The sequence below is a fragment of the Carcharhinus amblyrhynchos genome, chromosome 10, assembly GCF_965287045.1.
Source record: "Carcharhinus amblyrhynchos chromosome 10, sCarAmb.v2.hapA, whole genome shotgun sequence".
Lineage (NCBI taxonomy): Eukaryota > Metazoa > Chordata > Chondrichthyes > Carcharhiniformes > Carcharhinidae > Carcharhinus > Carcharhinus amblyrhynchos.
The window spans coordinates 5974483-5999985 of record NC_137333.1 but is presented as its reverse complement, the minus strand read 5'-3'; the positions used below and the strand labels follow the sequence as shown (position 1 = coordinate 5999985).

Below are 25503 nucleotides of genomic sequence, written 5' to 3'. Positions count from 1 at the left end.
TGCAGTTTCAGAGGGGATTACCGATTTCATAGAATTATAGAATCCCTACAGTGCAGAAGGAGGCAGTTCGGCCCTTTGAGTCTGTACCAACAACAATCCCACCCAGGCCTTATCCCTGTGACCCACAAGTACTTGCCTTACTAAGCGCCATGATACTAAGGCTCAATTTAGCATAGCCAATCAACCTGACCTGCACGCCTTCCAGACCATGGGAGGGAACTGGAGTTCCCGGAGGAAACAGATGTTACCTCCACACAGGCAGTCATCCGATGCCAGAAGTGAACCCAGGTCCCTGGCTCTGTGAGGCAACCCATTGCCTTTAAGTGAGGGAGTGCTTCACAAAGAATAATACTCATTGGAGTTTAGAAGGCTGAGGGGGGATCTTAAAGAGACGTATCAGATATGAAGGGGATGGATAGGGTAGAGGTAGAGAGATTCTTCCCGCTTAGAAAGGATAGCAGGACTAGAGGACACAGCCTCAAGATAAGGGGGGGTGGGGGGGGTGCAGTTTAGATCAGAGTTGAGGAGGAACTTCTTCACTCAAAGGGTGGTGAATCTCTAAAATTCTCTGCCCGTTGAAGTGGTGGAGGCTACCTCGTTAAATATATTTAAGTCACGGGTAGATAGGTTTCTGATAGACAGGGGAATTAAGGGTTATGGGGAGAAAGCGGGAAAGTGGAACTGATCCACTTCAGATCAGCCATGATCTTATTGAATGGCAGGGCAGGCTCGAAGGGCTAGATGGCCTACTCCTGCTCCTATTTCTTATGTTCTTATAAAGAAAGGAAATTAGAAGAACATTCGCACTTGTATCATAGAATCGGAATGCAGTCACAGTCATTTGGTCCATCGTGTCTATATACTGGCTGTCCAAGTGAACAGTTCAATGAGTGGCATTCTCCTGCCTTCTCCCTGCAGATAGTTTCTTTTCAAATAATCATCAAATTCACTCTTGGATGTTTCGAGTGAAACTGCCTTCAATACACTCCGAGGCAGTGCAATCCAGATCCTAATCCAGTGGATTCTCAACCTATTACATGTCATTGCATAGAATCTCGACAGTACAGAAGGAGGCCATTTGGCCCATCGGGTCTGCACCGACCACAATCTCACCCAGGCCTTATTCCTGTAATTCGTGTATTTATCCTGCTAATCCCCCTGACACTAGGGTCAATTTAGTGTGGCCAATCAACCTAATCTGCACATCTTTCGACTGTGGGAGGAAACCAGAGCACGCGGAGGAAACCCACGTAGACACAGGGAGAATGTGTAAACTCCACCCAGGCAGTGACCCGAGGAACTGAACCTGGGTCCCTGATGCTGTGAGGCAGCAGTGCTAACTACTGTGCCACTCCTCTATATTATAAAATAATTGAGCCAACCTCTTATTTTCTGTGTCTTTTTCCTTCACTGGGAACATCATTTTTAAATTTTTTCTGTCCTCTCGCCCCTTTTTTAAAACTTCTCTCTGTCTCTCTTTCTCCCATGGTTTTTGCACCCCTTTCTGAATTTCTGCTTTTCGTGCGGGTGTGAGTGGGAACTTTGTCTTCAGCTCCAAGAGCTATTGATTCTGCTTCTGGGCCTGACCAACATCAAGAGTGGGATTCTCCCGAAAGAATTCTAATGTCGAATTTGCATAAAAACTGGAGTAAATCCCACTGGTGTTTTCAGTGAGATTTTCAAAACTAATCTCTCACATTCTGTGCATTGCAGAGTGCTCTAGCGTGAATTTCATTAAAAAGGAATGGAAAAGCCCTATTCCCATTGGCGAGGCCAGCAGCTTAGCACTGAGCGGGATGCTACGCATGCGCTGATCGGTCAGCACCAAGATCAACGCATGCACAGTAGGCCCACACTGCCAGCCTCCCGAATGCCGGCCAGTTTGATCGACTCCACATCACTGCGCTGTGTCACCCACTCCCCCTCCCCGATAGCTGGCCTCCTGGATGTGTCCCACCTCGATCTCCCCCTCCTCCGCCCCAACAGTTCCGATCTCCCCTTCCCCAGCCCTCCGATCCAACCCCACTCACCAATGTCCCACGGTTCCTGTGATGTCAACCGCAGTGCTGAAGACGAAGGTTAGTTTTAGTTTCATTACGTGAGCTTTGAATCATTTTGAATCTTTCTTCGTTCTGCAATTGAGGAGTTTCTATGGCCCACCAGTGTACTCCAACATGCTGGCTGGGACTCACTGCCCTAACCATTCACTGTATGAAACTGTTCTCTCTTCTCATATAGTTTTTGCTTTTTATAATGTATTACAGGATCATCAGATGTTTCAATCAGTCGAAAACCCAATGAAGTGTTAATGTTGGAAATGCAGTTTCCAATTAGTGCACAGTAAGCTCCCGCAGCCAACAATATTATAACACATAGATAATCTGATGTTCGTGATGTGAATTGATGGATAAATATTGGCTAGGACAACGGGAATAGATCCTTTGCGCATCATTAAAATAATTCCATGCAATATTTTCTGAGGAGACAGTTTGCTGCCTCAGTTTAACATCTCATCTAAAAGATGATGCATTCGACAGTGCAGTCCTCACTCTATATTGCTCCTTCGAGAAACGAAGGGAGATTTGATAGTGATGGTCAAAATCGTGAGGGGCTGGATGGAGCAAATAATGAGAAACTGTACCCGCTCATAAAAAGGATCAAGAGGACGCAGAGATTTAATGTGATTTGCAAGAGAAGTAAGAGAAAAGTGAGAAAAATCTTTTTCTCACAATGAGTGGTTCGAGTCTGGAATGCACTGGCTGGAAGGGTGATGGAGGCAGGTTCAATTGAGGCATTCAAGAGGGTATTAGATGATTAAAGTTAAAATTAAAGTTTATCACTTGAACAGAAACAATGCGCAGAAGTACGGGAAAAAGGCAGGAAAATGGCACTAAGGGGAAGCAATGGTCTAGTGGTATTATCGCTAGATTATTACTCCAGAAACTCAGCTAATGTCCTGGGGACCTGGGTTCAAATCCCACCGCAGCAGGTGGTGACATTTGAATTCATTGAAAAATATCTGGAAAGAAGAATCTACTGATGACCGTGAAACCACCGTCGATTGTCGGAAAAACCCACCTGGTTCGCTTTAGGGAAGGAAATCTTCCATCCTTAGCTGGTCTGGTCCACATGTGACTCCAGAGCCACAGCAATGCGGTTGACTCTCAACTGCTGTCTGAAATGGCTGAGCAATCTACTCAGTTCAAGGGCAAGTAGGGATAGGCAATAAATGCTGGCCGCCCAGCGATGCCCGCATCCACAAATGAATAAAAGAAATGAATCAATAATCCTCTTTTGGAGAGACAGTACAGACACAATGGGTCAAATGGCCTCCCGTTAACAACCCTATGATCCTGTGAATCTTTTCTCCCGTTAGAAGCTAAATTATCCAGTCTACAGTTGTACCTTGTGCGATTGCCCTAGGATAGCCACTAACTTGCTTACTTTCCAAGCATGAGTGAAATCTCACTTGGAAATGTCAAGCTTCGGGCAGTAGAAAAGATCATTTTATTGAGTTTGAAAAGATAAAACTTTGGGTCAATCTGAAAGTTGGCAACAGTCAACCATAAAATATGATGGATGAGTTCAGGAATCTGAATTCACTAAACGCATTTACACAGGGCTGGAGAAATGATCTCCCCACATCTCACCCAACAACCTGACTCTCTGCTCTCACTTGTGTGTTTATGGTTTTCTGTGATCTTTGAAGCTTTACTATTATCCCTTTTCTTTGCCAATTAGTATTGGTTCTTGTCAGAAAACTTTCTCCCTGCGATCAAGACATTGTTATTTGTTTCTCTAATTGGCCCTTTTTGAGGTACGTTACAAATGACTTTGCGCGTACCCAGATGGTCATGATGTTATTGCAACCCAACATAGTCTAACCCACAAATTCCATTTCAACTAGTAGTTAATACTATGCAGGTGATTTGATTTGATTTGATTTATTATTGTTACATATATTGGGATACAATGAAAAGTATTGTTTTTTGTACACTACACAAAGTATACTTTTCATAGAGTACATGGGGGGAAGGAAAGCAGAGGGTGCAGAATGTAGTGTTACAGTCACAGCTCGGAAATAGAGAAAGATCAGCTTAATATATGGTAGGTCCATTCAGAAGTCTGATGACAGCAGGGAAGATGTTGTTGTTGAATCATTTGATATGTGATTTCAGACTTGTGTATCTTTTTCCTGACGGAAGGATGTGGAAGAAAGTATATCCAGGATGCGTGGGGTCCTTAATTATGTTGGTTGCTTTTCAAATGCAACAGGAAGTGTATGGGATGTGTCAGTGGATGGGAGGCTTATTTGCATGATGGACTGGGCTACGTTCGCAACTCTTTGTCGTTTCTTGTGGTCTTGGTCAGAGCAGGAGCCATACCAAACTGTGATACATCTGGAAAGGATGCTTTCTGTGGTGCATTTGTAAAAATTGGGGCGTCGTGGTGGACATGCCCAATTTCCTTAGCCACCTGAGAAAGTAGAGGCATTGGTGAGCTCTCTTAACTATAGCAGCAGTGTGGAAGGATCAGGGTAAGTTGTTGGTGATCTGGACACCTAGAAACTTGAAACTCTTAACCATTTCCACTTCATTACTGTTGATTTAGACAGTGGCATGTTCTCCTCTCGACTTTCTGAAGTCGACAACCGTCGATGGCGTAGTATAGATGCAACCAAGTGACTTTCAGATAAATAGTGAAAATATTGTTTTTCTCCCTTATTGTCCAACTGTTTTTGCTTCTCCTCTTTTCTATTGCTGCAGTAAGAAGGGTCCGTATGTCAGGAGTGGGAGAGGGGAGAGTAAAGAATTGTTTGGCCAGGAATGCTTTGTAATTCTTGAGTGTGAGATAGGTTTGGCAGACTTGCTGATAACTCATTCCCAATAATTACACCTCTTGCAATATGAACCTCAACAATTCGATATAGGAGAAGTTTTCAAACAGTTACGATATCGGTATTTGTTTTGAGTTTGGATGACCCTTTGTCAGAGCAGCTCTGGTCATCCAGGCTCAAAACACTGGCTCTGTTCTCTCTTTGCAGAAGCTGTCAGACCTGCTGAGTTTCTCCAGCACTTTCCGTTTTTGTTTTAGATTCCAGCATCCGCAGCATTTTGCCTTTATCTTAGACCATAAGATATAGGAGCAAAATCAGGCCATTGGATCTGCTGCGCCATTCAATCGTGGCTGATGTGATTCTCATTCCCATTATCCTGCCTTCTCCCTGAAACCCTTTAATCCCTCATTGATCAAGAGCTCAGTATAGCCATGTGACTTTGATCGGCTATGTCATGTCCAGTTCCTCATTGGCCATGGAGAAGGCAGGATGGACAGGTTGAATGGCCTCCTTTTGCACTGGAGGGATTCTATGATTGTATGACCACTGTCCACTTGCCAACTAGTCAGTACTCTTTCTCCCGTGCTGTCCAAATTGTGTTTGAGTGAAACTTGACATTCTGGTGTTTGTCACAACAAATGCAAGGCGAAAAGCTTTGGCAACGCGTCTCCCGATTCAATAATATTCAAGTCCTGTACTACCAACTGACTGTTTACACACAAACCGACTTACTTATTGCAGTCATGGCTAATCTGTGACTGACTAATTTAGGCTAATGTTAGATAAGTAATTAGGGAGATACAATTAACTGCAGTGAAGCAATAAACTTTGCAGAATGGCGCACAGCTGGAGGAAGGAATAGGGGAGGGAAGGGGGGGGGAGAGGAAGGAAATAACCCTACACAAATATGTTTTGCAAACTTCAAGAATGGTTTACTACCTCGTTCCTGCGTGTCAAAGCACTGCTAATTCTGCCAACAGGAGTGCACTTTGGGGAGAGCTGAATTGAACCTTGCCATTGAAAACTTTCTGAAGCAGATCAAGTACTTAATGCCACGTTGTACCTCTTGAACGTTAGCAGAACATCACATCATCCACTCCAGTTGTAGATGGGTGGCACCTTTCTCTTAAGTTCAGCACAGCTGTTCAGCCTCTATAATTAGTCTTACTGAGCAGCGATAATCTTCCGTGGAGCTTGAAGCTGCATTGTGTTGAGTAATTACATTAGTGCAAAGGAGCTAAAGGAATCCTTACTTTAAATGAAAAGTACGAGCAGAATCACCTTATGTCTGAAAGACTTTTAAAAGAATGTGCCTCTGACAACTGCTTATCTTCACATCAGCGCCAAAATTGTATTGATCAGGAAAATGAAGAGATTTCACCTTAAAAGTGTTACTTTAATTCTGGGCTGTTGCCCCGTTTTCCATTAAAATGAGATGAGATCGCGGCAAACAAGCCTCGACATGTTCAGGTACCAATTTCAAACAATGCTTGTGGAAAGTTCCATATCATCAACTGAAGTCTAAAAATATATCTCAGCCCCGAATGGTTGTCATTGCATTTTGTCAGCGTATCTATCAAAAGTGACAGCCCAACAACCTGGCAAGGCTCCAATTCCACTCTGGATGAGTGGCGCAGTAGTTAGCACTGCTGCCTCACAGCGCCAGGGACCCGGGTTCGATTCCCAGCTTGGGTCACTGTCTGCATGGAGTTTGCTCGTTCTCCCCGTGTCTGCGTGGGTTTTCTCCGGGTGCTCTGATTTCCTCCCACAGTCTGAAAGACGTGCTGGTTGGATACATTGACCCGACCAGTGTGTAGCGACTCAAGGAATTTCACAGTACATGTGACTGATAAGTAAACTTTAGGTTCATTATTTTGCTCACTGCCATTGATTATTAATGGGATGATGATCAGAAAAACATTTTCTGATCCATTCTGAGAGCTGGTGCTGCCCCAAGATCATCTCCCTCGCTGTTCGCTAATGTATAGTAACACATACTCTGTGTCTGCCTGAACTTAGCCAGACTATGTGGGGATGCATCTCCATAGTGGTCACAGCCCCAAGTCATGATTAAATGTATAGTTGGACTTAATAATGGAGGGAAAGTTCAGGAGACCCATCCAAACACAAACTAAGTGAGAGAAACCAACTTGATGTTGGAAATTATTCAGGCCACAAAATATCGTCCACATAATGAAAGGCGGAGAAACAAGTCCAAGAATCAGAAAAACTTGAATTTCAGCAACACCTTTCAGGGACAGAGAGGGCAGAATGTTCTGGCCATGCTTACCCCAAGATGGAAAAATCCTGCCGAGGTCAACTGACTTTTCTTACCCACTACGATTCCCATGGCAGGTGGAATGGGAAAATTCCTCCCAGGATGTCACAAAGCAGTTTTTAGTCTTTTGAAGGGTAGTGACCGTTGAAATGCAGGAAACACAGCAGTCATTTGGCACACAGCAAGCTTCACCCCACTCGCCTCCACACGACAGTATGATAGATCTACATTGTGAGGTTGATGGAAGGGATAAATATTGGCTAGGACATCCAAGCCTATCTTTGAAGCAATGCTGCAGGTTCTTTTGCATCAGGGACTTTTGGTGGCATTGTGGCACAGTGGTTAGCATTGCTGCCTCACAGTGCCAGGGACCCGGGTTTGATTCCCGGCTTGGCTCGCTGTCTGTGTGGACTCTGTACATTATCCCCGTGTCTGCGTGGGTTTCATCTGGGTGCTCTGGTTTCCTCCCACAGTCCAAAAGACGTGCTGGTTTGGTGCACTGATCATGCCAAATTCTCCCTCAGTGTACCCAAATAGGTGCTAGAGTGTGGCGACTAGGGGATTTTCACAGTAGCTTCTTTGCCGTGTTAATGTAAGCCCACATATGACATTAATAAATAAACTTTAAAACTTTTTACCTCAGCGGACAGACAGGTCCTCATTTTAACATCTCATCCAAATGTCAACACCCTTGACAGTGCAGTACTCCCTCAATACCATAACATCAATCTAAATTTTATTTCCTCGACACCTGAATTGGGATTTGAACCCTCAACCATCCGACTCCAGAGTGCCATCAACTGAGCCGTAGCTGGCTTCAGGATGAACATCTCCCACTCCCAGGAAGTTGCATATGCAGAGAATTATGGCACAATTGGTGGTGGTGGTCTCAACCCTTTCGCTGTGGATTGAAAATGCCGATACTGTTTACAAATCCACACAGTACTATTTGCGCACAGAATACATACAGAGAATGGGGGAGTGTTAAATGCCATTTACAGTTTGCAGTGATATCCCCAAGCAGCTGCAGTATTATCTGTGCACAGTTTTAACAATGTTATGACTAGCCAGACATTATTATTGCTGGAATGGTAAATCTTTGTGTTGTTGCACAGAGGAACCTGCTATTCTATGACCTCAAATTTTCAATCCCACAGAAGGAGCCACAACAATTAAATCTGAACGGCATTGGAAGAAATAGATTCAACTGAAAAGCTCCTCTTATTGTACAGCAACATGGTAACGTAGATAATAGGAGCAGGAGGAGGCCATTCAGCCCTTAGCGTCTGCTTCGCCATTCATTATGATCATGGCTGAATATCCATTTCAATAGCCTGATCCCGCCTTCCCTCCATGTCCTTTGATCCACTTCGCTCCCCCCCCACAAGTGCTATATCAATGTGCTCCTTGAAAACACGCGGTAGAAAATTTTACCATCCCACCCTCCACAGGAAGCATTGAACATAGAACATTACAGCGCAGTACAGGCCCTTCGGCCCTCAATGTTGCGCCGACCAGTGGAACCAATCTAATGACCCTCTAACCTAACCTATTCCAATATTATCCATATTGTCTATCCAATGACCATTTGAATGCCCTTAAAGCTGGCGAGTCTGCTACTGCTGAATTGGAGCGGGTGAGGGGTGGACCATGGAAAGATCCGTTTACCTCGGGCAGGATTTTCTGGTTTCAGGGCAAACAAAGCCATAAAATCCCACCCACGATGTTTTGGTTTCAACTACTTTCTGTGGTAACGAATTTCACAGGCTGACCACTCTCTGGGTGAAGATATTTCCCCTCATCTCTGTCCAAAACCTCTATCCACGCTAGGATAGCAAGGACAGCAGGACTAGGGGGCACAGCCTCAAGATAAAAGGGGGGCGGTTTAGAACGGAGTTGAGGAGGAACTTCTTCACTCAAAGGGTGGTGAATCTCTGGAATTCTCTGCCCGTTGAAGTGGTGGAGGCTACCTCGCTAAATATATTTAAGTCACGGGTAGATAGGTTTTTGACAGACAAGAGAATTAAGGGTTATGGGGAGAAAGCGGGAAAGTGGAACTGATTCACTTCAGATCAGCCATGATCTTATTGAATGGCGGGGCAGACTCGAAGGGCTAGATGGCCTACTCCTGCTCCTACTTCTTATGTTCTTATGTTCTTAAAACAGTCTACTCTGTGACCCCTGGTTCTAGATACCCCCTCCATTAAGAACATCCTTCCTTCATCTATCCTGTTGGAATATTATAGTTTCTATGAGATTCCTCCCCCACCCTCAGTCTTCTGAAATCCTGTGAGTACAATCGTAACCAACATAATTGCTCCCCATATGTCGGTCCAGCCATCCCAGGAATCAGTCTGGTAAACCTAGCATACCTCTTGAGCAAGGAAGTACATTTATATAATACCATTAATGTTGTAGGAATTCTCACAACACTAGCTTAACGTCCAACAGATTTATTTGGAATCACAAGCTTTTGGAGCACCGATCCTTCATCAGGTGAGTGATCTTACTGTGCCCACCCAAGTCCAACGCCACTTCATTAATATAGGGAGACATTTCAAAGTGCTTATCAAAACACTTCATCAGATATCTCACTGTGTGTACAATAGCTGCTGATCTTAAACTACACTAATACATGGACCTTTTTCACATAAAATGTGGTAAACACAGGCAAGACTGTCCATCCCTGGAACTCCATTTAGTTGTATTATTAAGAAACTGCCCTGCCACCAGAAAACACACATGAAGTCATTGGCTAGATTATAACTTTATAAGTGACATTTGACTATTTATTATCTTGCATTGACCACTGATGTGCCCATGATAGTTCAAGCCCAGTCCAAGAGGTTTTGTATTTGATATTCAGCCTTGCCTGAATTCACTCAGATGTCCAGATTGAGATATTTTCCTTTGGGTGTCCAAATATTGAGAAACACCCCAGTTAATGGCAGATGTAGCCAGTCAGGTGATAAATCCCATTTTGCAATGGGTATGCTTATGAATGAATTGCAAAGTGACTGTTCTGGAAAAAAAAGATAACCATTGATTATGGTGAAACATGGCGGCACAGTGGTTAGCATGGCTGCCTCACGGCGCCAGGGACCCTGGTTCGATTCCCAGCTTGGGTCACTGTCTGTGTAGAGTTTACACATTCTCCCTGTATCTGCGTGGGTTTGCTCCGGGTGCGCCGGTTTCCTCCCACAGTCTGAAAGATGTGTTGGATAGGTGCGTTGGCCATGCTGAATTCTCCCTCAATGTACCCAAACAGGCGCCAGAGTGTGGCAAGTGGGTGATTTTCACAGTAACTTCATTGCAGTGTGAATGTAAGCTGACTTGTGATACTAATAAAAAAAACTTTGAATGTTCTATAATGGGTATGTGGATTGGGATATCATTTCCTGCAAATGAGTGCGAATATTTCAAAAGTGTTAGTCAGAGGAAACATTGACAAATGTTTGTTAGTTTTGTGTTGTGTCAGTTTGTGCCAATGCATTTAGTCTCCACAACTTCTACTGCCCTGTGACTAATTCCATTCCTTAGTTGCCCACTCTGAGACCAAAGGTTCTGTCTAAATATAAGGTGCTTTCAAAGCAAGAGGGAAGGTGTACGTAAAAATCAGCAGATCCAATTACTGTAACAAAGTAGCCTGGGAATTATGTTCTCAGCAGTAATTAATTAAGTTATGACTAATAAGTTAACAAAACATATGCTCAGAAAAATATATTTTCTCTGCTGAGTTTGTTAGAAACCAAAAGCTAATTTATACGGTAAATGGCAGAACCCTGAGGGGCATTGGCATACAGAGGGATCTGGATGTACAGGCCCATGGATCCCTGAAAGTGGCAACATAGCTGGATAAGGTGGTCAAGAAGGCATATAGCACGCGTGCCTTTATTGGCCAGGGCAAGTTATGTTCCAGTTGTGTAAAACTCCAGTTAAGCCACATTTGGAGTATTGCATGCAGTTCTGGTTGCCACATTACCAGAAGAATGTGGATGCTTTGGAGAGGGTGCAATGCAGGTTTATCAGGATGTTGTCTGCTCTGGAGGAGAGGTATGAGGAGAGGTTGGATCAACTCAAGATTGTTTTCGCTGGAAAGATGGAGGCTGAGGAGTGACCTCATAGAAGTCTACAAAAGTTTGAGAGGCATAGAGAGGGTGGATAGTCAGAGGCTTTTTCCCAGGGTGGAAGGGTCGATTACGAGAGGGCATAGGTTTAAGGTGAGAGGTGATAAATTTAGGGGAGAGGTGCAGGTAAAGTTTTTCACACAGAGGGTGTTGGGTGCCTAGAAAGCACTACAAGTGGAGGTGGTAGAAGAGGCACATTAGTAACGTTCAAGGTGTATCTTGATAGAACATGAACGGAAGGCGAACAGAGGGATAAAAACTGCGTACTGGCACAGGCTTGGTGGACCGAAGGGCCTTTTCCTGTGCTGTATTGCTCTTTATTCTTGTTTTTCTTAATTAAGGGGGATTAAGCAGAGATACATATGATAAAGAACTCTTTTCTTACAGCCCTGTGGAAACCAGTTCAGCACTCCCTGCACTGCCTTATCTTGTAAATAGAAGCTGAGAACTGTGGTTTCGTTTAAAGAATCAGCTTATCTCCATCACTTTATTTGTACAATGTGAGATGTCACAGTAATTCTTAAGCAGGACTTTTCTCTTGGCATTCATTGTGGCCTGATCAATAACAGAGTGTGTTGAAAATAATGGAACTGGGAAGGGCTGATGCAGTCCCCCTCACTTACTTATCAGCTGCTGATTGCTTTTTCCTGAAATGGTGTGCAGAATCAATCTCCACACTTTACAGAATGTTTGAGAAAGCCCCAATATGACTTCCAATGGCACTTCTTCTCTATCAGCTTCCAGTTCCTGTGCTACTCCATGCTTCATTGAGAATGTTACTTTATTAACAGATATCTCATTGAATGCCAGAGAAGGGCTGCTTCCTTTTATCACCCTGAAACATGAAGCTGTTCTATTTTTTTTTAACTTGTTCTCGGGAAGTGTGTGACATTGGCTCTGTATCAGAACACGCTTCACATTCAAAACAGCGTAGATGAACTGATAACACAAATAGAAATACGTCAATACAATGTGATACTCTTTACAGGGACATGGCTGCAGGACGACAGAGAGTGGGACCTGAATATTCAAGGCGTTCGGGAAGGACAGGAAGTTAGGGAAGGTGGCTCTGTTAATTAATGACATTGTTCGCACATTAGGGATGCCCTAAGTTTGGGAAACCAGGATGAAGAAATAGTTTGGATTGAGATGAGAAATGGCAAAGGCAAGAAGTCACTTGTGGGAGCGGTAATTAGGCCCCCATTGTAACCACAGGTGTAGGGCAGAGTATAACGGATGAGACAATGAGAGCTTGTGAGAAAGGTATGGCTATAATCATGAGGGATTTAAATCTGCAGATGAACTGGAAAAATCAGATGGGCAAAGATCGCCTAGATGAGGAATTTAGCAAATGCTTTTGAGATAGTTTCCCGGAGCAGCATATTCTAAAGCCACCAGAGAGCAGGCAAAATGAGATCTGATATTCATAGAATCAGTTCAGAAGAGGTCATTTGGCCCAGCAATTCCACACTATATCTTACCCAGCCTGATCTCCATAACTCCATACATTTACTATGGCTAAATTCATCTAACCTACACATCTACAATAAGGAGCAATTTAGCCTGGCTAATCCATCTAATCTGCATACCTCAGAGATTTTCATAGTAACTTCATTGTAGTGTTAATATAAGCCTACTTGTGACCAACAAATAAATTTTAAACTTTAAATCTTTGGACTGTGGGAGGAAATCGGAGCACCCGGAGGAAACCCACACAGACATGGGGAGAATGTGCAGACTCCACACTGAGAGTCACCTAAGGTTGGAGTTGAACCTGGGTCCCTGGAGTGGTGACGCAGCTGCGCTAACCACTGTGCCATCACGTTGTGCAATGAGATAGGATTAATTGGTAGCCTCTGAGCGAAGCACTTACGGGTAACAGTGATCATAATATGGTGCATTGTGCATTCAGTTTGAGGAAAAGGGGAGTGGGTCCAAAACTGTGGTCAGGAATTTATGTGCCTGACCACCCCCCTCCCCTCCCCACCAAGATAAAATCCTGACCATATTGCTGTGGTCTTAACACGGGGGGGGGGGGGATTTTTTTTCTATATATATTTTCACATCCAACCAGCATAACATGTGTGGGATTTGCCCCAAGTGATGGCGGGAAAAGCCAATAGTGCAGCCAGCAAACTACACTCCACTTTTCTCACCCGAGTTGACACTTTGCTAATATAAATAGCAAAATTCCACCCATGAGGATCTACAATCCTAAATGCAGTTATGTGCAATTTAATAGCTATCCTACCACGAGGAAAATACCAAGTGCGTATTAGAATTTCAATGTACACAGTGACAACATAGGATGGCAAAACTGTCTGTCCCTCACATCTAATTCTCCCTCTATGCCACCTGCCAGTATCTGGTCTCAAGAGTAACTTCAAGCTTAAAGGGTGGGTAGCCTAGTGATTGTATTACTGGACTAATAATTGAAAGGCCTAGAGTGATGATCTGAAGACAAGTGTTCAAATCCCACCGTAGCACCGGGGACATTTAAATTAAATTAATTAGATAAATTTGGGATAAAAAGGTAAAATTAGTAGTCATGACTATGAAACCGTTCAATTCTTGTAAAAAGCCATTTGGTTCACAAATACCCTTTGGGGAAGGAAACCTTCCATCCTTAACTGGCATATATTTGACTCCAGACTCACAGCGATGTGGTTGACCCTTAACTGCCCTCCGAAATAGATTAGCAGACCACTCAGATGTTTGTTTCTGATGGGCTGTTTGGAGTGGGCAGTAAATGTTGACCTTTCCAGTGACAGCCATGGCTTGTGAATGAATTTTAAAAGATCGGGTCTTTTTTGCCTCCCTGTTTCTTGCCTACTGGTCCACTTTTCCCTTTGTTCAGCTTCACTTCTGAGTTGATTTATATTTTCAGGCTCTTCCACTGTCTGAGTCACTCAGCTTTTTTTTTTCCATGGTGTCTGGCGGTTTATACTTCTTTCCAATTTTCAATGAATCAGTTGGACTCTTTGCGATAAGGCTGCCTCGTACTTGACTCTGAATTTCTGTTGCTCTTCCTTTCCTCTCACACTAGTTATCCTTTGATTTCCTTTCCACTTGGGGATTCGCTTATCTTCCAGGTCTGACTGAAGGTTCACAGCCAGCCCGTCAACCCTATCTTTTCTAGATGCCGGTTAACCTACAGTTTATTTTCATAGAATCCCTACAATGCAGAAGGAGGCCATTTGGCCCATCAAGTCTGCACTGGTCACAGTCCCAACCAGGCCCTATTCCTGTAACCACAGATATTTACCCTGCTAATTTCCCCTGCCACTCGGGTTAATTTGCCATGGCTAATCAACCTAACGCCCACATCTTTGGACTGTGGGAGGAAACCAGAGCACCCGGAGGAAACCCACACAGACATGGCGATAACGTGCAGATTCCACACAGACAGTGATCCAAGGCCAGAATTGAACCCAGGTCCCTGGCGCTGTGAGGCAGCGGTGCTAACCACTGTGCCACTGTGCTGCCCATTTCACTGCTTTTAGATTTTAACAGTCAATTTGCTCTATATTGCTTTTCCCTAATAATGCTGCATGACTCTGTTATTTAATAATTACTGGAAAACAATCAAACAAAAAACAAACCCTGTCATTAATCACTCTCTTAGCAAGTGATTCTGTCCAGTTATTGGTTAATGGGGAAACTGGATTTAGTACAGATTAAAAACTTTAGCACGTTTTACTGGATGTGTCAATGAGCAGGTAGACAGTAGTTTTAAGATTATATATCTCAAAGATTAGGTGACAGCCCATCTTTTCTTATGGTTCACCATGTACCGGCATGGCGGCATGGTGGTTAGCACTGCTGCCTCACAGCTCCAGAGACCTGACTCTGACTCCCAGCTTGAGTACATTGGGCTCTATTTTACCATTTTGATTCTAAGTGTTGGGCGGGCTTGAAACTGGGCGTGTTTCAGATCCGATTTTTAGACCCGTTCTGAGGTGCCCCCATATGTACTCTGTCTGAAAAAATATCAGCGATTCCGGATCATGCTGAAGAAGCCTGTGGGTGGGGCTTAACGCACACGAAACCCTGCAGCTCTGGGTTCAAACCCTACCTCGGGTCACTGTCTGTGTGGAGTCTGCACCTTCTCCCCATGTCTTTGTGGGTTTCCTCCAGGTGCTCCAGTTTCCTCCCACACTCCAAAGATGTGCTGGTTAGGTGCATTGGCCATGCTAAATTCTCCCTCAGTGTACCCAATCAGCCCAAGCTATTGTATCACTACAATAACACGTCAAAGCAGATATTAGGGCAGATAGCCAAATGCTTGGTCAGAGAGGTAAGTATAATGAGTGTAAAGGAATAAAAAAAGGTGGAAAGGTGTACGAAGAAAATTCCGAGCTTAAGACTTCAGCAGCTGAACTCACAGCTACAGTTGGATACAGACCAGAATTAAAGGAGCGTAGATATCTCAGAGAGTTGTGGGGCTAGAGGATGTCACAGAGGGCAATATCATGGAGGAATGAATAAATCTAATAGTGAATTCAGAAGAACCTTCTTTACCCAGAGAGTGCTTAGAATGTGGAACATGCTACCAAATTAGAAGCAAATAGCATAAGATAAGCACAAGAGAGGAAAGAGGGGAAGGATATGCTGATATTCATTCGTGGTACATGGGTGTTGCTGACTGGCCAGCATTTATTGTCCATCCGTATTTGCTCTTGGAAGGCAGTTGAAACTCAACCACATTGCTGTGACTCTGGAGTCACATGTAGGCCAGACCAGATAAGGGTGGCAGATTTCCTTCTCTGAAGGATATTAGTGAACCAGATGGGTTTTTCTGACAATCGACAATGGTTTGATAAGTAGATTCTTAATTCCAGATGTTGTTTTATTGAATTCAAATTCCATCATCTGCTGTGGCAGGATTCGAACCTGGGTTGCCAGAACATTAGTTGAGTTTCTGGATTAATGTGTGGTGTAATTTACTTTTTTTAAGTTAGGGCATCATGGTAGAGACAATCTTGGAGGGCCAAAGGGCCTGTTCCTGCACTGTGCTTTTCTTTGTTCTTTTTCTTTTTTTATGATACCACAAGGCCATCGTCCCCCTGTAGCAGAATAAGAGAAAGCTTGTGTGGAGCTAAAGCGCTGACGCAAATCATTTGGGCCCAGTGGTCTGTTTTTGTGTAATTCTACACAAGCGATCTTCTAATAACCTTACTTGCAGGAGGGTGACGATGATGTTGTGCAGCAGGCAGGCACCACCTCTTGGATCTGGCGATGAGAAGTGGTTTTGTTTGCGGCTTTCTGTAGATCAGGCTTCAGTTCTAATCAATATTGAGCCACCTTATACTGGTGTATCCCACTGAAAGAGAATGAACATCGAGCTCAAGGAAATCTCCCCATCTGAGGTTTATTGCTACGGACTGGACTGCAGTCTCACAAGTATCGAGCCATTGGATTGCAATGAGCCCTAATAAATTGGTTCCTGAAGCAAGAGTGTGTATCCACTCCAATGATATTGGTAACTTGCGCTGACACACAAAGGGGTGACACGTGGCACAGAGGTTAGCACTGCTGCTTCACAGCGCCAGGGACCCGGGTTCAAACCCTGGCTTGGGTCACTGTCTGTGTGGAGTTTGCACCTTCTCCCCATGTCTGTGTGGGTTTCCTTCGGGTACTCCGGTTTTCTCCCACACCCCAAAGATGTGCTGGTTAGGTGCGTTGGCTGTGCTAAATTCTCCCTCAGTGTACCCAAACAGGCACCAGAATGTGGCAACCAGGAGATTGTCACAGTAGCTTCATAAAAGTGTGAATGTAAGCCTACCTGTGACTGATAAATACATTTTTAACTTTAAAAGGAGGAATGGCTCATTCTATCCCTTGAGTCAGTTCCAGCATTCAATTTGATAATGGTATCTTGACTTCATCTATCTGCCTTGGTTCCAAAACCCTAAATTTCCTTGATCTATCAACCCTGATTTTGAATTTTTCAGTTGACCCCTTGGCTTGAACAGTTTTATGGAGAGGGAGTTCTCAATTACCACTAATCATTGTGTGAAGGAATGTTCACTAACATTACTGAATATCCGAGCTCTAATCCCTTGTTCCAGGATTCCCCATCAAAGGGAATTGTTTCTCTCTATCAACTCTTTTGATCATCTTAAGCCCCTCAATTAGATCACCCCTTAATCTTTGATACACAATGTAATACAAGCCTTGCCTGTACAAATTGTCCTTATAATTTAACCCTTTTAGCCATAATATCATTCTAGTGAATCTACGCCGCACCTATTCATCGAATCGCTACAGTGCAGAAGGAGGCCTTTCAGCCCATTGAGTCTGCATTGACTCTTACCCAGGTCCTATCCCTGTAATCCCATGTATTTGCCCCACTAATCCCCCTAACCTATATATCTTGAGATATTAAGAGGCAATTTAGCATGGCCTAACCCGCACATCTTTGGATTGTGGGAGGCAACCAGAGCACCCAAAGGAAACCCACGCAGACATGGGGAGAACGTGCAAACTCCACACAGACAGTCATCCAAGGCAGGAATTGAACTTGGGTCCCTGGCACTGCGAGGCAGCAGTGCTAACCACTGTGCCACCGTGCCGCCCCCAACTTTCTCGGGTGTAGTGCCCAGAACTGAATGTGGTACAATGAAGTCAGTCACAAACAAAAGCTTTGAAGTCAGACTGCACAAATCCAAAACCTGCTTGGGGCAGCACGGTGGCACAGTGGTTAGCACTGCTGCCTCACAGCGCCAGAGACCTGAGTTCAATTCCAGCCTTGGGTCACTGTTTCTGTGGAATTTGCACATTCTCACCATGTCAGCGTAGGTTTCTCCAGGTTTTCTGGTTTCTTCCCACGGCTCAAAGATGTGTGGGTTAGGTTGATTGGCCATGCTAAATTGATCCTATTGTCAGGGGGATTTGCAGAGTAAATACATGGGGTTACAGCAATAGAGCCTGGGTGGGGTTGTGGTCAGTGCAGACTTGATGGGCCGAATGACCTCCTTCTGCACTAATAGGGATTCTATGATTCCTTTAGCAGGTGGACAGACAACACGGGGGAGCTGTTTACAATCCTGGTAAATGAGTTTGTTGCAGAATTAACTTTGGAATGAATGGAACAGGAGGTTGATTTTTAGGATAACCCAACCTTGCTGTGAGTGCTCTGCATCTTTGATATTACATGCATTAAGATGCTCTATCCAGTGGCAACTGACCAAGGAACACAAGTGCAACGTATGTGGCTTCAGTGTTGACATATAATTCTCTCAACCCCAGGACAAAGCAGTTCAAACTTTGAATCAGTAGTGTGCACTGCAGGGTGTGATGCCCAAATAAAGTTGCTGTCAGCCCAGACTTTGCATGGAATCAAATTCTTGTCATGATAGTGCTGGGATCATCCCTTCCAGGTATAGGATTACTCTGGCCATTTTTCAGAATAACATCATAAATGTATTCATGGAGGTTTCCCTTGTTGTAAAAATATAACTTGGCACACTTGCAATTTCAGCAGGGATGCTAAATAAGACAAATCTTTGCAAACACATTGACAATGTTGGTACAGAGAACAACAAGGGGTTATCTTATCATAGTTTGACCTTACAGTTGCTCATACTCCCATACTCCCTCAGGCTCAATGGCAACCATCTTCCTCAGAACATGAAGGCTTCGGGTTCAAACTCCACTCAAGAGAGTTGAGCACACAATGGGCATGAACCTGACTACAACACGAGCGAGGGGTGACGAAAATCGGAAGTCACATTCACGCCGACAAATCCACGTCTTCTGAGGTTTTGCCAAATCTTGAGCCCCCACCTTCATTCCCATGGACAACGTGAGTTTGCTCAAGACTGCCCCCTATGTACCTATTGACCTTGTATTTCCAGATGGTAGAGCTCATGGGCTTGAAAACTAGAATAGAAATAATAGAACGAAATAACTTACATTTATATTTCACTGGGGGGCGGCACGGTGGCACAGTGATTAGCACTGCTGCCTCACAGCGCCAGGGACACGGGTTCAATTCCCGCCTTTGGGTCACTGTCTGCGGGGAGTCTGCACATTTCAGGACAGTGCTAAAGAACTCCTGTCCTTCAAGATGAGAAACCGAGATCCCATTTGCCATGTCAGGCGGATGTGAAGGATCCCGTGAAACATTTTGCAGAAAAACAATGTTTTGCCCTGCATGCACTGTACTGCTGTGTTCCTACACGTTAAAACAGTAGCCATACCTCAAGAAATGCTCCATTGGTAGTGGAGCCTTTTGGAATGTTCTGAAGTCATGAAAAGTTTAAAGTTTATTTATTAGTGTCACAAGTAGGCTTAATTAACACTGCGATGAAGTTGCCATGAAAATGCCCTAGTCGCCACACTCTGGCACCTGTTTAGGTACACTGAGGCACAATTTAGCATGGCCAATGCATCTAACCAGCATGGCTTTCAGATTGTGGGAGGAAACCGGAGCACCCGGAGGAAACCCATGCAGCTACGGGGAGAATGTGCAGACTCCCCGCAGACAGTGACCCAAAGGCGGGAATTGAACCCGTGTCCCTGGCGCTGTGAGGCAGCAGTGCTAACCACTGTGCCACCGTGCCACCCCCCAGTGAAATATAAATGTAAGTTATTTCGTTCTATTATTTCTATTCTACTTTTCAAGCCCGTGAGCTCTACCATCTGGAAAGACAAGTTCAATAGGTACATAGAGGGCGGTTTTGAGCCAACTCACGTTGTCCATGGGAACGATAGTGGGGGCTCAAGATTTGGCAAACCTCAGAAGATGTGGATTTGTCGGCATGAATGTGACTTCCGATTTTTGTCACCCCTCGCTCGTGTTGTAGTCAGGTTCATGCCCACAATGGCGTGAAAATAATTTCCATATTTCAATGTATTTGCATGTCGTTAATCAACCGCTCCGTGTACTGGCAATGCCCACTGTACGCACATCAGCATGGTTTACAACTGCAGTAGGGAATTCACCCGAGGCGTAAAGGTGAATATAGCCCCAACGGAGAGGAGCAAGGCCAGACAATGGCTTGAAAATGCCCACTGTAACTGCTGCCCCTTTGAACAGGTTGCTGGTGCCAGGTTGGCATCATGCATATGCCAACGTGGCAATGCCAACCTCTACCAGGGGTGGTGTCCAGTGAGAACCTCATGGGGGAGGGGGAGGGCCTCATTTATTTGTGATGGTGGGAGGGAGAGCAGACGTGTAGATGTGGGAGCTGGGGTTATAATGTTGGCCACTGTATTTGTTAATTATAGCAGCAGTCTCAGTGGCTCAGCTGCTTGCATTAAACCTTATTAAACAATATTGCAAACACATCAGTGTTCAGTCGGAAGTGAAATGTTACTGCTGACGTTCCTCTACACTTAAGGTTGTGTCATGGATTTTAATTCTGCAGTAGTGTTGATGTTATGATGCCCGCAAACCTGCCAGTAAAACTAGTATTGTTTAAATACACTTCACGAGCTTTAAATATCGAAACACAGCCGTTACTGACATTGGCAGCATCCTAAAGGCTGAGGCAGGCAGGTCTGCTGAAAGAAGAAAGACTTGCATTCATATAGCGCCTTTGATGATCACAGGATTTTCCAAAACAATTCACAACCAGCTTTTCAAGTACGCCGATTGTTGGTGATGCAGGAAGCAGTGCAGAGAGATTGTACGCAGCAGGGTTCCACAGGTAGCAAAGTGATGAAGGAAAGATAGTGGCTGCATATGCCCCGAGACCGGAAATTATTGCCGTAGCTCAACGGAACTTCAAATGGTTTGCTGAATTTCCTCTCTGGCTCACTACGATTCCCGTGGCGGACGACACGGGAGAATTTTGGCCCGAGTGTTTTAGTCATGTTGATTGAGGGATAAATCATCCAATCATAGAATTCCTACAGTGTAGAAGGAGGCCATTTGGCCCATCGAGTCTGCACCAACCACAATCCCAGCCAAGCCCTATCTCCATAACCCCCATGCATTTACCCTAGCTAGTCCCCCTGACGCTAAGGGGCAATTTAGCATGGCCAATCCACCTAATTCGCACATCTTTGGTCTGTGGGAGGAAACCGGAGCACCCGGAGGAAACCCACGCAGACACGGGGAGAATGTGCAAACTCCACACAGACAGTAACCCAAGCCGGGATTCGAACCTGGGACCCTGGTGCTGTGAGGCAGCAGTGTCACAGTGTCGCCCCAAATATTGCCGAGGACTCTCACTGTTTTTTCTTTGAGATAGCTCCCTGGGATGTTTAATACTTCATCCAAAAGACAGCATCACTGATAGTGCAGCACTCCCTCAGTACCATGCTGGCAGTGTCGACCTATGGATTGTTGTGCTGAAACCTCCGGAATAGGACTTGAACCCTTGATCCTTTAATTCAGAAGAGAAATGTGACTGAGCCAGAGATACAGAGGTTCATTTCAAGTCCCCTTCCTGAATGCAGTTGAATGATTGAATTGAATTGAATTGATTTAATTTATTATTGTCACATGTATTGGAATACAGTGAAAAGCATTGTCTTTTTTGCCTGCTATTCAGACAAAGCATACTGTTCATAGAGTACAGATGGGAGAAGGAAAGGAGATGGTGCAGAATGTAATGTTACAGTTACAGGTAGGGTGTGGAGGAAGATCAAAATGTGTGATAGGACCACCCAAAAATCGGATTGCTGCAGGGAAGAATCTGTTCTCCAGTCTGTTGGTACGTATTTTCAGAATTTTGTATCTTATTCCCAATGGAAGAAGGCAGAAGAGGGAATGTCCGGGATTCATGAGGTCCTTGATTATGCTGGCTGGGGCAGTGGGAGGTGTAGACAGAATCAATGGATGGGAGCGATGGACTGGGGATGACAGTATAAGATAGTATTGGAGGGTATGGGGGTATGTTGGGGGCAGTTCACAAGAAGTCGCCATGCTCTGGCGCTATCTAATTAAAAAAAAGTTGTTTGAATTCGAAGAAGTCCTCTGCTCACAGAGAGATCTGATGAAACCAATCTCACAAGAAAGTCTTGCAGCTGACTGATGTGAATCCCATTTTGAGTGTAAGTATCAAACCTAATGGATCATCCAGTCACTATTTTTGCCCCCCCCCCCCCCCAACAGATTCGCTTCAAGGTAGACGAGTTGCTCCATATAACCCATGGGACATATGAGCATTGATAGTTAGTTATGAAGATTCCTAGCTAGGTTCTATTTATTACAGACCTGCTTTCATTGCATGCACAAAAGCCAAGTTGTTTGTTAAAGACAGTCTATTTTTAAAAGAAAAGAAAAAGAGGATTGGCAACTGCTAACTAAAATTTGAACTGTCAGATCCCTTTCTGTCTCTCAATGCCAAGATTTTTTTTTAATGGCTTGCAGCTTTATGTTGAGATGAAAAGCTGAGGCCTCCTTGACTGGTAATTGACTTGAATAGGAATTAAAAGAAATCTATGTTCCATGAGCAACTCACAGTGATCAGCGTTGGCTGGATTTCCGGCAGCTTGGACAGAACATGGCAAAGCTAATGTAGTGACTTGAATACTGACGATAGATAATTTCATCTCACCAAAGGCTAAGTCTATCAAACACACTTGTGTTAGACATTGCAGTCATGCAACACTGACTGTGTTGACAAAGCATGGAGGGCTTCATCTTTGGCAATGTGAGCATCAGTCAGACCATTATCGAAATGTGTAAAAACCAAGCGACAGGAGGTTAAGGTAACAGTTTTTTTTTCTGTTCAACGCTCTGATTGCTATGTTTCCCATTGCATTTAGAAATACAGGAACAGGAAGAGGCCATTCAGCCCCTCAAGCCTCTTCCATCATTTGATAAGATCCTGGCTGAAATGGCTTTACTGCCTCCACCCACCTTATTACGTAGGAGCATAGAATCCCTACAATACAGAAGAGACCATTTGGCCCATCGAGGCTGCGCCAAGTGGCTTTACTATCTTTGATTCGATGATTTTAAAGGACATTAGAGAAACGACGGTCACAATGGTTCTTAATTTCAGATTTTTAAAATTAAATTCCAATTCCATCATCTGCCGTGGCAGGATTCGAACCCTAGTCCTCAGGACATTAGCTGAGTTTTTGGATTAATTGTCTAGCGATAATACCATCAGGCAATCGTCTCATCCGAGAGGGACAATTTCCCTCTCTGACAGAGTATTTTACCCACGTCCTGTTCCCCCACCCTATCCCCATAGCCCCACACATTTCCCACAGCTAATCTGTCTAAATGATGCAACTTCGGACACTAAGGGACAATTTGTCATGGCCAATCTATCTAACTTGCACATCCTTGGAGGAAACCGGAGCATCAAGAAGAAACCCATGTGGACACAGTGACAACATTAAACTCCACATGGAGAGTGACCCAAGGCCGGAATCGAACCCGGGTCCCTGGCGCCGTGAGGCAGTAGTGCTAACCGCTGTGCCACCGTGCTGCCCCATAGTCTTAATACCGTGTTTGCATGTTTTGAAGTGTTTAATTGACTCGCAGCCTCATCAACGTTTTGGAGTGAAGATTCCAGATGTTCACCATTCTTTGTGTGAAAAACATGTAGATTTGAACAGCCTGTGTCTCATTTTAAGGTTATGCCCCCTTGTTCTGAGCACCAGAGGAAATTGTCCCTCTCAGACAAGGCGATTGCTTGATGGTATTATCGCTAGACTATTAATCCAAAAACTCAGCTAATGTCCTGAGGACTCAGGTTCGAATCCTGCCACAGCAGATGATGGAATTGGAATTTAGTAAAAACATCTGTAATTAAGAACCGTTGTTGGCTCACTAATGTCCTTTAGAATCATCAAATCAAAGGTAGTATAGCCATTTGACGCAGTGGGCCTGCACCGTCAACAATCCCAACCAGGCCCTATCCCCATAACCCCATTTTGTATTTACCCTGCTAATCTCCCTGACACTAAGGGGCACTAATTGAGCATGGCCAAGCAACTTAACCTACACATTTTTGGACTGTGGGATGAAACTGGAGTACCCGGAGGAAACCCAAGCAGATACGGGGAGAATGCGCAGACTGTACACCGACAGTCATCCAAGGCTGGAATTGAACCCGGGTCCCTGGCGCTCTGAGGCAGCAGTGCTAGCCATTTAGCCACCATTCTGCCCTAAGGGAAGGAAATCTGTGCCCTTACTTGGTCTGGCCTGCATGTGACCATGATGTGAAAATGCCAGCATTGGACAGGGGTAAACACAGTCAGAAGTCTCACAACACCAGGTTAAAGTCCAACAGGTTTATTTGGTAGCACAAGCCACAAGCTTTCGGAATGCTGCTCCTTCATCAGGGGAGTGGGATTTCAGGTCACAAACAGGGCATATAGAGACACAACTCAATTTACAAAATAATGGGTGGAACGTGAGTCATTAGAGGTAATCAAGTCTTAAAGGTATAGACAATGTAAGTGGAGAGAGTTTAGCACAGGTTAACCCTCTCACCAGTCACATTATCTGTACCTTTAAGACTTGATTACGCATTCCAACCATTATTTTGTAAATTGAACTTGTGTCTCTATATGCCCTGTTTGTGAACTGAAATCCCACTCAGCTGATGAAGGAGCAGCGCTCCGAAAGCTCGTGGCTTGTGCTACCAAATAAACCTGTTGGACTTTAACCTGCTGTTGTGAGACTTCTTACTATATGTGACTCCAGAGCCACAGCGATGTGGTTGACTCTCAGTTGCCCTCCAAGGGCAACGAGGGGTGGGCAATAAATGCTGGACCAACCCATGTCCCAGCAACACCCATGTCCCACCAATAAAAAAAAACTCCTCTTTCAAATGTTTCAATCACACTTATTGGCCGCGATTCTCCCATCACAACCAGAACTTTTCTGGCAGGTTGTGGTGTGAGATACGGGTCACCAGTCTTGTTTTGGGATTTGAGTATGCGCCGGGAATGCATGCTCATCTCCCTGAGCTGATGAACAGTTATTGGTTAGGCCACTGGAAATCAGCGGGAAGGCAGGTAAGGTTTTTGAATCTTTCTATAATACGTTTTAAGTATATTTTAAATCTAATTATTGGGAACTTTCCAGTGCCGATTAAATCTCCCACCCTGCCAGGATCACTTCATTCTGGCATGGTTCAGACTAGTTACCCACGTTTGGTGAACTAGTGGGAGACCCCGTCAAAATGAAAGGGGGTAATCGTGGACCCCAGGTGGTCAGGTGATGGTGCCCCCCTGGGCATGGGCACCCTTGAAGTGCCACCCTGGAATTACTATGAGGACCGCGATTGAGGTGAGGGGGCTGGAGGGGCAACACTGCGGGGGTCCTGGGCTGGCAAGCAATG

General features: G+C 44.5%; 1 protein-coding gene across 2 annotated transcripts in view; it reads left to right on the top strand.

Annotated features, from left to right (window-relative positions):
- Window positions 1-25503, top strand: part of pcdh9 (protocadherin 9) — a 728369-nt gene that overhangs the window by 388322 nt on the left and 314544 nt on the right. The window lies entirely within an intron of this gene.